The 12252-nt window shown below is 46.9% G+C and overlaps 1 protein-coding gene across 4 annotated transcripts in view; it reads left to right on the top strand.

Moving 5' to 3' along the window:
- Positions 1–3754: 3754 nt before the first annotated feature.
- KDM4C (lysine demethylase 4C) overlaps positions 3755–12252 on the top strand; it is a 276437-nt gene continuing 267939 nt past the window's right edge. For 3 of the 4 annotated variants that reach the window (XM_084899580.1, XM_084899582.1, XM_084899583.1), the window contains exon 1: positions 3755–3987. The gene's annotated coding sequence lies outside the window, so the exon portion shown is untranslated. Of the gene's footprint in view, positions 3988–4909; positions 5011–12252 lie in introns of all 4 variants that reach the window. The other variant, XM_084899581.1, reaches the window with a different exon arrangement.

Genomic DNA, 12252 nt, shown 5'->3' on the forward strand with positions numbered 1-12252 from the left:
ACATCTTTGTAATAACATCCTATCAGTCCGTAGTGGAACAGCTTACCTACTCCCCCCTCCACCTCCCCGAAAATGCGTGGTGGGCCTGTTCCAGCGGCCTGGCTCCCTGCGTCCTCAACTCCTCGAAAGAAGGCTTTTGCATACTCGTGCAGCTAATCCCCAAGCTAGTATACCATTCAGGGGAGGAGATACCTAGCAGGCTGGGTTCTGCTAACCCCCGAGGTAGAAGAGAGCCTGTTACAGCCCTAACCCTGGCTGCGCTCTTAAGGCTGGGACTAAGAACCGGGATACCCTCGCTTGCCATACAAGACAAGAACTATGGAAGCCTAAGGGCAGCCATTGACCTAGACATTAAAAGAACTGAGAAATCCATTACCCATCTGCAAGAATCCTTTACTTCCTTATATGAAGTAGTGCTCCAGAACAGAAGAGAATTAGACTTGCTATTCATGCAGCAAGGAGGCCTATGTGCAGGGGAGGAGTGTTGCTTTTATGTTGACCATTCGGGAGTTGTTAAGAAATCCATGGCCCTCATAAGAGAAGGACTGCAGAAGCGGAAGTTAGAGAGGGAGCAGTCTCAGTCTTGGTATGAATCCTTATTTAACTGGTCCCCATGGTTAACCACTCTTATTTCCACCCTCGTCGGACCCCTCGCAATCCTAATGCTGTTGACCTTTGGCCCTTGCATTATCAACAGGCTAGTCCAATTTGTCAAAGAGCGAGCGCATAGCGGTGGTTCAGATGATGGTTCTGCGTGCCTAGTACAAGCCTCTGGTAGCAGAAGGCGAAGTAGAAATGCAGTCTGTCCCATGATTGGGCCCGTAAGTTTCAAGACAAGGGGGGAATGAAAGGGCAGCACAGGACTGACTTCATCTTGTACTGTGTCCTCCATCTTGGGTAACTATATCCCCAATGTGACCTGACCCCTTTCCGAGAAAAACCACAGAATGTGTCAGTTACCCAACCCACCCTTAAATCAGCCAATAGAAATGCAGAGGGAAGCCAAGACCGGTTTGGCTCAATGGATAGAGCATCGGCTTGGGGACTGAAGGGTCCCGGGTTTGATTCCGGTCAAGGGCATGTACCTTGGATGCGGGCATATCCCCAGTAGGAGGTGTGCAAGAGGCAGCTGATTGATGACTCTCTCTCATCGATGTTTCTAACTCTCTCTCTCCCTTCCTCTCTGTACAAAATCAATAAAAATATATTAAAAAAAAAAAGAAAAGAAAAATGAAGAGGGAAGTAACCCAGTGTAACTGGAAACGCCTTCACCCCACCAATCGGAACCAGCCAACTCAGTGGTCCGAGCATCACCCCACCGCCCAACCCTAAGCCCTATAGAAAGACTACTTTCAGAACTCGGGGCTCTCTGCATCCTGCCGCTGCGTCGGAAGGGGTGGAGAGACCGAGCTTGAGTTTGAATAAAGGCTCTTTGCTTTTGCATCGAACTCGTCTCCCTGGTGGTCTTGGGGATCTTGAAATCTGGGCATAACAAAATCAATTAAAACATATTAAAGGATACATTTTATTTTAAAAATGAGCTATCAGCTGGTAAAGTATGTATACATGTCTTGGGGACACTGTATATTAAAAAAATTACAATTATTGTCTCTTATTGACTAAATAAGTAAATAAACTACATGGCCAAGTTTTAATTTTCATTGTAATAATAGAGGTATTTTGATATATTAGGCACACTACCCAGTTCTCTGTGCCATGTATCCAGTTGATTTTCTAGTGGGCTCACTTCAGTTTCCAATACTGTGAAGTGCTTCATAGATTCACACAGTGCTTTACAGCATTTGATGTGTTTGACATTTTACATTATCTTCTTTGATGCTCAAAAGTGCTTGGAGAAGTCAGCAAGGCTGGTATGTCTGTCTCTCTCTTTTTTTTTTGTTAAAAAAAGAGACTTGCCTAGCTGGTTTGGCTCAGTGGATAGAGCTTTGGGCCTGTGGACTGAAAGGTCTCGGATTTGATTCTGGTCAAGGGCACATGTCTGGGTTGGGGGCTCAATCTCAAGTAGGGAACGGGCAGGAGGCAGCCAATCAACGATTTTTCTCTTATCATTGATGTTTCTATCTCTGCCTCACATTTCTGAAATAAATAAAAATATATTTTTTTAAAAAGACTTTACCTACTGTGTTCAACAAATGTTGTTTGTGCAACATCATACATCTACAAATGGATTGGAATTCAGGTTTCCAGACTTTTCACTCTGATGTACCCTGGTTTTCAATAGCTGTTTGACATATTTCTTAATCTCTATACTTCAGTTTTCATGTCTGTAACAAGGAGATAATACCTATTCATTGAATGAGCACAATTATTAATTTAATTAACATGTGAAGCTCTTTAAACAGTGTCAAGCTCACAGTGTTAATAAAAGTTAAATTACATGTTTATTGTTTTAGCACATCCAGTTTACTTGTAAGGAGGGTTGGGATCATCATAGTATACACACTTGGAAAATTCCCAGGTAAGTGTACATGTTAGGCAAGTTTCAGATGAGTACAGCTTAAGTCTTGTTTATAATTGAATAACTAAAGAAATGTAGTGGTCCAATAATCCCACTAGTCTTACTTAACCACATGTAATTTGTCCTTGAAATGCTCCTCCCAGCGAGAAAAGGCTTCAAGGGCATGGTAAGTGGATTTGAGTTATTTGAAAAAGCAGAAACCAATGAACTGTAATAGAAAAACCCAGCATATTCGATAGCCCAAGTGTGTTCGGTAGTGTAGCGATCTACTCAATTTTTCTTAGCAGAGAAGATGTTACGGGAAACCCCACATCAGACACAGCTGGGAACTCTGTCAAGTTAAAAAAAAAAAAAAGTTTCAGTTTTGTGAGACATCTGGTGCTCAGCCACCTGTTTTTGCCAGGACAAACAAATGCTTACGGTCTGTGTGGTATCCTTTAGGACACCTTGCAAGGCGGGGTTACAGCGCTTACAGGTTAAGCAACAAGTTGTGGCAGAGCTAATTGAAGTACGTTCTCGGGGCTCGGAGGCACCTGCACTTCCTGTGACTACAATTCAGGCCAAACTGCTGTCATCCCTAGCATTATGGAGACCACCTCCCTCCCCCGCCCGGCCCACCATCCATATTTCTACTGGGGCCACCCTCTGGGGTCTCCAGCTCAAGTGCACACGTACGCAGGACTTGACCTACTCCCGTAGTTGCCTAAAATCCAGGAATTTCCGCTCCCTCTTTGGCCAATAACGCGGCCTCTAGCTTGAATTATTTGTGAAAAGGTTAGCAGGCGACACCACCCTTCAACCACTGGGGATCTCCCATTGTGGTTGAGAGTTAGATGCCCTGGGCACACGACTCAGGCTAAAACCCACTGGGCATTGAGGCCCCACCCATGGCAACGCGGCTCTGACGTCCGCGCGGCGGGGGCCGCCGCAGGCGCGCACCGGAGCCCAGGACGACGTGTGGCGCGTGAGCCCCCAGGTGCACCCCTGCCTGGGGGAACCCCGTCCGCGCTTCCGGACAAGGTTCTGTGCACCTGTTCCTTTCTTCCTTCTGCCCAGGGGGTCTCTCCCTCTGGGGAAAAAAAGTGTACAAGAGGACCAGAGACGTTACCGCGGACGTAGATTAAGAACAGTGAGAAAGATCAAGCCCAAAGTCAGAAGAAGCTGGGCACCTTTAAGCTTTCCGAAAGGTCACGTGACGAAAGGCCGGGCCCGGCGGTCACGTGAGGGCGCGCGCGCGCTCCCTCGCTCAGGGGCGGCGGGCCAGCGCTGTGCGCGCGCGCGCGCGCGCCGTCCACTCCGCCGCCTCCGTCTCCTGCTCGGGAGGGTGCGGAGCGGCGGCGGAGGGATCGGCGGCGTCGGAGTCGGGGTGCGCGTGCGCAGCGGAGCAGCTGTCACCCAGTGCGGAACAAGTCTCCCAAATTTCCCAAATCTCCGAGCCGGAGGTCCGCCGTCTTCCTCCTCCTAGTTCTCCTCCTCCGGGCCGTGTCCTCACCGCACCCGCGCGGCAGGTAACCGCTTTTCCGGAGTCCTGGGGATGGGGGTGGCCGGGGAGGGCCCCGGGCGACCTCCCCCCCCGCCCCCCCGCCTCGGCACGGCCCCCCTCCGCGCGGGGCACAGTGGTTGCCGGCGTCCGTCCGGGCGAGTGGAGACGCGGGATCTTGGGACGCCTGGTCCGCGGCCGCCGCCGGGACTGTCAGGCTGGGGAGGGAGCGTCCGGCCGGCCGTGGTCGCCGGGGGAGGGAGGCGGAGCCAGTGACAGCCCGCGCCGGCCCTCTGGGGTTCGGTGCGGCGCTGGGTGTTCCGCCGGGGCCGGAGCCGGGGGCGCGCTCCTCGGGGCAGGGGAGCGCGCGGGTGGTCCAGGGATGCCAGCTCCTTTCGGTTCCCCTTTCAGCCGGGTCCGCGGCGGCGGACTCGGGGGGGGGGAAGCGGGGCCTGCTGCGCCTCTCGGGGCCACATCTCTTCCTGGGGACTGTCACCGCCGCGGGGTGAGGATGGGGCTCCTCCCCGGAGCACCCCGTTGCAGGCTGCTAGCCTGGCTCTGGGGTACCTCCTCACCCCCCCGGCTGTCCTTTTGGTTTTTACCCCCCCGGCATGGGGCCATTTCTGCAGTGCCCGACACCACGATGCGGTGTAGACAGTGGGTGCTTACTAAGTAGGAGTTGTAACCGGGTCGCGTGGAATGCCAGGCACACGGGACATGGCTCGGGGTGGAGGAGGGAGCCAGGCCAGGCTAGGCTGGGGCTCTGAGCTCGAGTTTGGGTTTTTATTCGGGGCTCCGCCAATGAACCCCGCGGGGCTCGATTCGGATGCTTTCCGGGTGAACTCGGAGGCCGTCTGCACTGGCTGGCGTTCCCTGTGTGCGATGGCTGGGAGGGGTTTTGTCTGGTTCCTCCTCCGGAAGAAGGGAAGGCAAACTTTTTTTTTTTTTAGCACTTGGTAAATCACCGCGCGAGGTGTTATTTGAAGCACCGCTTGGGAGATGTAGGTTGCAAGTTGCAGCTGACCCACACATATCTCGGCGAAAGTTTCTGGTAGGCTCTGTTCACCTAGGATCGGACCAAACTCTGCCCTATATCACCCACTTGAATTTGCAGTATTTTTTAATCTCGGGAAACTCTGCTTCACCGTTTCTATGGCAACGGTTACTAATTTAATTGGGAAGTGTAGTGCTTGAAAAGTAGTGGCTTTAATTCTTAAAGGTTCATTTTTACTTTGAAGCACTCGGTTCTCTCTTTTTTAAATTTAATTTAAAAAATATTTTTTTATTGATTTTTTTTTTTTACAAAGAGGAAGGGCGAGGGATAGTTAGAAACATCCATAAGAGAGAAGGATCGACCAGCTGCCTCCTGCACCCCTTCCTCTCCACCCCCACCCCCGAGATGTGCTCGCAACCAGGGTATATACCCCTGACCGGAATCGAACCTGGGACCCTTCAGTCCCCAGGCCGATACTCTATTCATGAGCCAAACTGGCCAGGGCTCTCTCTTTTTTAAAAAAATATATCTTTGTTGATTTCAGAGAGGAAGGGAGAGAGAGAGATAGAAACATCAATGATGAGAGAGAATCATTGATTAGCTGCCTCCTGCATGTCTCCTACTGGGAATCAAGTCTACAACCTGGGCATGGGTCCTTGACAGGAATTGTACCTGAGACCCTTCAGTCAGAAGGTTGTAGAGTCTACCCACTGACCCAAACCAGCTAGGGTTCTGTTCTCTTTTAAGATCATTACTCTAGTTTTCCCTCCTCTCCAGTTCCCTTTCACCCTCACCTCCCACTTTGTTTAGGAATGTATTAAGATTATGTGGGGGTTCAGAGTTTTTAGGCCCTCTTTTTCCCAATTTAGGGTGTTATGTAAAGTTTGCACATAATCTTTACAGCACTCCACAGACTTGGTAATTGAATGCAATTTACTTTTTAATTTTTCTCCCTTTTTATTGACTTTATTGGGGTGACACTGATAAACAAAAGTAAAATTATACAGTGCACAACTCCACAACACATCTGTACACTGTATTGTGTGTTCACCTCCCCAAGTCAAGTCTATGTCCATCGCCATCTATCCCCCCTATGAGTGCAATTTAAATTGGAGGTTTGTTTCACATTAACAGACTTTAATCCATTGCTTTTCTAAAGTTAAAAATATATATTTTAATCTAGTTCTAGTGGTTCAGTGGTTGACCATCAACCCATGAACCATAAGGTAACTGGTTCAATTTCCAGTCAGGGCATATGCCCACATGTCCAGGTTGCAGGCTCAATTCCTGGTAGGAGGTATGCAGGAGGCAGCTGATAGATGTTTCTCTCTCCCTTAATTAAAAAAATTTAATAAATCTTTATTGCTCCGATTATTACAATTGTTTCTCCTTTTTCCCTCCATAGCTCCCTGCCACCCAGTTCCCACCCCACCCTCTGCCCTTACCTCCCTACATTGTCCTCATCCATTGGTGTATGACTTTAATACAGTCTCTTCCTGCACTCCCCACTGATGTTTCTCATTGATGTTTCTATCTCTCTATCTCTCTCATTTCTTCTCTCTGAAATCAACAGCAAAAACGTATTTAAAAAATCCCCAAATTAAAAATAACTAATCATCAAAAAACAAAAGAAAATTTGGAAACAGGAGAATTTAGAGGAAAAAGAAAAATCAGCAGTAATTGCCCATTTTCATTTTTGTAAATTTCTTTCTAGCCTGTTTTTTTTAAAAAAATATTTTATTAATTTTTTACAGAGAGGAAGAGAGAGAGAGGGATAGAGAGTTAGAAACATCGATGTACCCGCAATCAAAGTACATGCCCCTGACCAGAATTGAACCTGGGACCTCTCAATCCCCAGGCTGACGCTCTATCCACTGAGCCAAACTGGTTTTGGTGTAACCTGTTTGTTTTAATAAACTAAATAAGATTTGACTATAGCTTTAATGTAAAGCTTTTATTAAATTTGGTCTCTGTCTTATATAGGGATATCTAGGGAACGGTGAGGATACTTACCCATTGGTTACCTAGGGATGGCATTTCTGGTATTGAAATTGAGCTGATTCTAAGGAACAGAATCTTTCATCTGATACTATTAAGGTTTGATAACTAAGTATCTGCTAAATAACTCATTTCCCTTAGCCCCCTGAGAAGCATCCTTACTAGTATATTTGTATGTTTTATAGTACTACAGAGTTTTTCCTGGCACAACTGTTTGCTATATTTGCTTTTTGTTTTACTTTTGCTGGGTGGTTTATTCTGCCTAGTAGTGGGTTCATTTCCTCAAATTTTAGATGTAGAACATATAGCATGAACATACCGTGTTTCCCCCGAAAATAAGATCTACTTACAGGTTTCCTTCTGAGTGAAATATAAGGCATCCCCCCAAAAATAAGGCCCCCCTAGGCTAAATATGAGAGATTTGGTTCACTGATTCTGAAAGAAATGGAGTCACAAGAAATTCACCAGGAAATTCAGAAATTGGATTGTTATGATGATGTTCCAGAAGATGATGACATGATTGTCACTGAATAAATGAGTAAATTCTTGATGCTGTAGGATTCACAGTTTGTCTGGTTTGTGTTGACAACTACTGTACTACTGTACCGTATACAGGTAATAAATTTCCTTTATTTTCATTTAACAATAAATGTGTACCGTATTCTTCTTCATGGAAAAATAAGACATCCCCTGAAAATAAGACCTAGCGCATTTTTGGGAGCAAAAATTAATATAAGACACTGTCTTATTTTTGGGGAAACAGGGTAGTAGACAAGTGATTCCCTACCATTTCATGAAAGAGGAGTATATTGAATGTGAATGCTTAGTTGCTCTGTAGCTCTATACTTTCAGATACTCAGTGGTTTTAGCTACTATGGTATTTATGAACGGCTGCTCCATAGAATCTTTAACATTTATTACATTTATTCTAGATTCTGATAGGTTTGTATACTTTACTGTGGCAAATATTTATGGAGCAGAATAGTGTTGACTTCCTTTTTTTTTTTTTTTTTTTTTTTTTCAATATCTCCATCAGTTCCAGTTACTAATTTGGAATCTCTACATATTAACTCTTTTTTAAAAAAATATATATTTTATTGATTTTTTACAGAGAGGAAGGGAGAGAGATAGAGAGCTAGAAACGTCGATGAGAGAGAAACACCGACCAGCTGCCTCTTGCACACCCCCTACTGGGGATGTGCCCGCAACCAATGTACATGCCCTTGACCGGAATCGAACCTGGGACCTTTCAGTCCGCAGACCGACGCTCTACCACTGAACCAAACCTGTTTCGGCTACATATTAACTCTTAACAAGTTGAACCCCAGCCCTGCCTGAGTGGCTCAGTGGTTAAGAGTTGACCTATGAACCAGGAGGTCAAGGCACATGCCTGGGTTGTGGGCTATATCCCCAGTGTGAGGCATGCAAGAGGCAGCTGATCAATGATTCTCTCTCTCTTAAAAAAAAAGAGAGAGAATTTTTTTTTTTTTTTTTTTTTTTACAAGGAGGAAGGGAGAGGGATAGAGAGTTAGAAACACTGATCAGCTGCCTCCTGCATATTCCCTACTGGGGGTGTGCCCCCTAATCAAAGTACATGCCCTTGACTGGAATCGAACCTGGAACCCTTCAGTCCGAAGGCTGATGCTCTATCCAATGAGCCAAACTGGTTAGCCAATGATTCTCTCTCATCATTGGTGTTTCCATTTCTCTCTCCCTTTCCCTTCTGCTCTGAAATCAATAAAAATATATTAAAAAATATGTAAAAAAAACACAAAAAAACAAACAAAACAAGTTGAACATCTTTCATCTCAGCTCTGCTTCTCCTGGGTTTCTCATGCATCTCATCCCATTTCATTGCTCACCAGGGTAACCAGGAGTTATCACAGACACCTCATGGTTCCTCAGCCAAACAAGCACCAGATTTTGTCATGCCTGCTTCCTAAATATATATCATCTCAGTCTGCTAGTCTCCACCTGCCAACATCTCTGTACCTCCTGCAGTCTCCGTCCTTTCTCTGTTCTATTCAGTGAGCTTTTAGAATGCAAATCAGGTCTTTCTCATTGTCCTGAGGACATTTGAAATTCCCATGTTATTGTCTCCTATCCCATGCTCCATAAAGCCTTTTCTAAGTAGTCTTTTCCTCACACTGTACAGGCCTTTGTTATTTGCTACCAGGCAGACTTTCCTTCCCACTTCTTACATCATTCTGGTCTCTGCTTAATGTACTTCCTCAGAGAATCCTGACCTGTCACCCCATCTGTTCCCTGATCTAAGTCATCTTCCCTAGTGAATATCCTAATTTCCTAAGCTTTTCCTTCCATAACACTTAGCAGTTTATAATCTTATTTATGTGATTATTCTATTGTTTGCTCCTAAATAGAAGAATTCTATAAAGGTAGAGATCAAGTACTTTTATTTACTTACTAGTGGCCTGTGCACATTAAAAGGGGGACCCAGAGTTAAATCCTCACCCACCCACATGTGCCTCAAAATCATGTGAGACCCAGACCCGGCTACCCCCCTCCCCCCCTCCCCATTGGGCTAGATCCAGACCCGCCCAGTCCCTCCCTTGTCAAGCCCCGCTGGGCAGGGGGCGTAGCCTCAGGTCCCCTGGCCTGGTGCCAGGATGGGGGACTTGGCCTGAGGTATCCCAGATGGGGCAAAGGACATGCCTTGAGGTCCCCCGTCAGGTGGGGTACACGGTCTGAGCCCCGCTGGGTGGAGGGCATCACGCCCCACCGGGCGGGGCGGGGAGGTGGAAGGGAAGGGGCAGCCTCAGTCCTCCATCAAGCTCCACTGGCAGCAGGGTGCAGCCTCAGGCCTCCCGTCAAGCCCCTCTGGGCAGGGGATGCAGCCTGAGTTTCCCCAACCCAGCACTGGTGTTGCACTTTGAGGGGGACCCCGTCAAGTCCCGCTGAATGGGTAGCATGGCCTGAGGTCCCCTGTCAAGCCCTGCCAGGCAGGGGGGGTGCAGCCTCAGGTCCCCTGGCCCAGTGCTGGGGCAGGAGGTGTGGTCTGAGGTCCGCTGGCCTGGCATCGGGAGGAGGGTGCAGCCTCAGGTCCCCCATTAAGTCCCTCTGGCAGGGGGGTGCAGCCTCAGGTCCCCCGCCAAGCCCTGCTGGGCAGGTGGCGTGACCTGAGTCCCACTCCCCCTCCCGCCCCCCGGCACTGGGGGTGCACCTTGAGGTTCCCCGTCAAGCCCCACTGGGTGGGGGGCGTGGCTTGAGGTCCCCCCAGCCTGGTACTGGGGCGGGTGGTGGGGGGAGCAGCTTAAGGTCCCCTAGCTGAGCACCAGGATGGGAAGCACACCTTGAGGTCCCCCATCAAGCTTTGATGGGGGACCTTCCCATTTGATGGGGGACCTCAAGGTGTGCTTCCCATCCTGGTGCTCGGCTAGGGGACCTTAGGTGGGACGTGGCCTCAGGTCCACCAGCCTGATGCCAGGGCAGCAGGCATGGCCTGAGGTCCCCTGTCAAGCCTCACAGGGGTGGAGGAGGGCGTAGCCTCCTGTTGATTGCTCATTAAGGCTCCTTAAGGGAACTTGGCCTCAGCTGTGGGTGCAACAGTCTTTGTGACAGTGATGGTCAATTAGTATATTCCCTCGTTATTAGATAGGAATCACACCAGCACACCATTGTCTCACCAGCACTACACTGAGTGTAGATGCTCAAAAAGCACTTGTACAAATTAATGATTTTATTATGGAATAAATTTTAAGAACTAAAATATATTTTATTTTAAAGTAACAGACCTTTAATCTTTTATTTTTTTTAATATATTTTATTGATTTTTTTACAGAGAGGAAGGGAGAGAGATAGAGAGCTAGAAACATCAATGAGAGAGAAACATCGACCAGCTGCCTCTTGCACACCCCCTACCGGGGATATGCCCGCAACCAATGCACATGCCCTTGACCGGAATCGAACCTGGGACCTTTCAGTCCACAGACAGACGCTCTACCACTGAGCCAAACCGGCTTCCGGCCAGACCTTTAATCTTACACAGCTAAATTACTGATTATATATTTGCTGAGCTGACTTAAGGGTTCAGAAAATTGTATCAAGAGTTTTATTTTTTTTACTCCAAAGCCTTCTTAATAAAGTCTTTATATATATATATATATTATTATTATTATTATTATTATTATTGATTTTTTTACAGAGAGGAAGGGAGAGGGATAGAGTTAGAAACATCGATGAGAAAGAACCATAGATCACCTGCCTCCTGCACACCCCGCACTGTGGATGTGCCTGCAACCAAGGTACATGCCCTTGACCTGAATCCCGGGACCTTTTAGTCTGCAGGCCGACGCTCTATCCACCGAGCTAAACCGGTTTCAGCAATAAAGTCTTTTTATGAAAAACAAAAACAAAAATAAAAAACCCCACAAATGAATGATTTTACATATATGAAAAAAAGGAAATTAAAATCAGAGCACACTGTAGAAAATACATTTTACCCATTCTGACCCAACACACATATACACATATAAAACTGAAGCAAAGATTTCACAAAACAATACTTTGTCAGCTCTGCTGTACTCATATTTTTTATTTTTTCTGTATTACATATAAAAATGTAGATATAATCCACTAAATTGGGTAGGACTGCAGACTGAGTTTGCACAGCATAGCTCTAAAACAGTGTTTCCCAAAGTGTGGTACTTGTACCCCCAGGGGTATGGGAAGAGTTTGGTGGGGGTACTTGTTGCACCGGAGTTTGGTGGGGATATGCACTGCACCGTGCTTAGCTGCGCCTAATTGTACATTCTCATGAGTATGAGGGGTACTGAGCATTTCGAAAATTATAGAAGGGGTACACATATGTCAAAAGTCTGGGAAACACTGCTCTAAAACAATATAAGGAAAATGCTTCATTTCTACTAGCCCCTCCCCCTTCTTTGAAACACAATGGCTATATCTCAGTCTTTTCTGATGGAAAGTAAGTGGATAATACCACTCCCTTCCCCATTAAAAAAAAATTCCTTCTGCTGATAAGTTCAGGCCTGTTCTCAGAGGAGGGTTAGAAAAATCTAAACCTCGTTCTCCCTTAGGTCTTCCAGGCTTCTTTGGGCCACTAATGGCCATTACTCACTTTTTCACCCTACTTGGCTGAGCTCAGTACAGGTGTGTGGTCAGTCACTGAGTTTTAAGGCTGGCCACTCATTAGTTTTGTTTTCTCAACTTGTTACAAACAAAAGGACATTCCTAAAATGAAAACAAGAGGATCAAGGCAAAGCAGTAAGTATTTGTGAGTGTGTGAATTAAGGAGCTGGCTGGGTGAGGGTGTCACAGTTCAGT

This window comes from Pipistrellus hanaki (assembly GCF_964339955.1).
Source record: "Pipistrellus hanaki genome assembly, chromosome: 11".
NCBI lineage: Eukaryota > Metazoa > Chordata > Mammalia > Chiroptera > Vespertilionidae > Pipistrellus > Pipistrellus hanaki.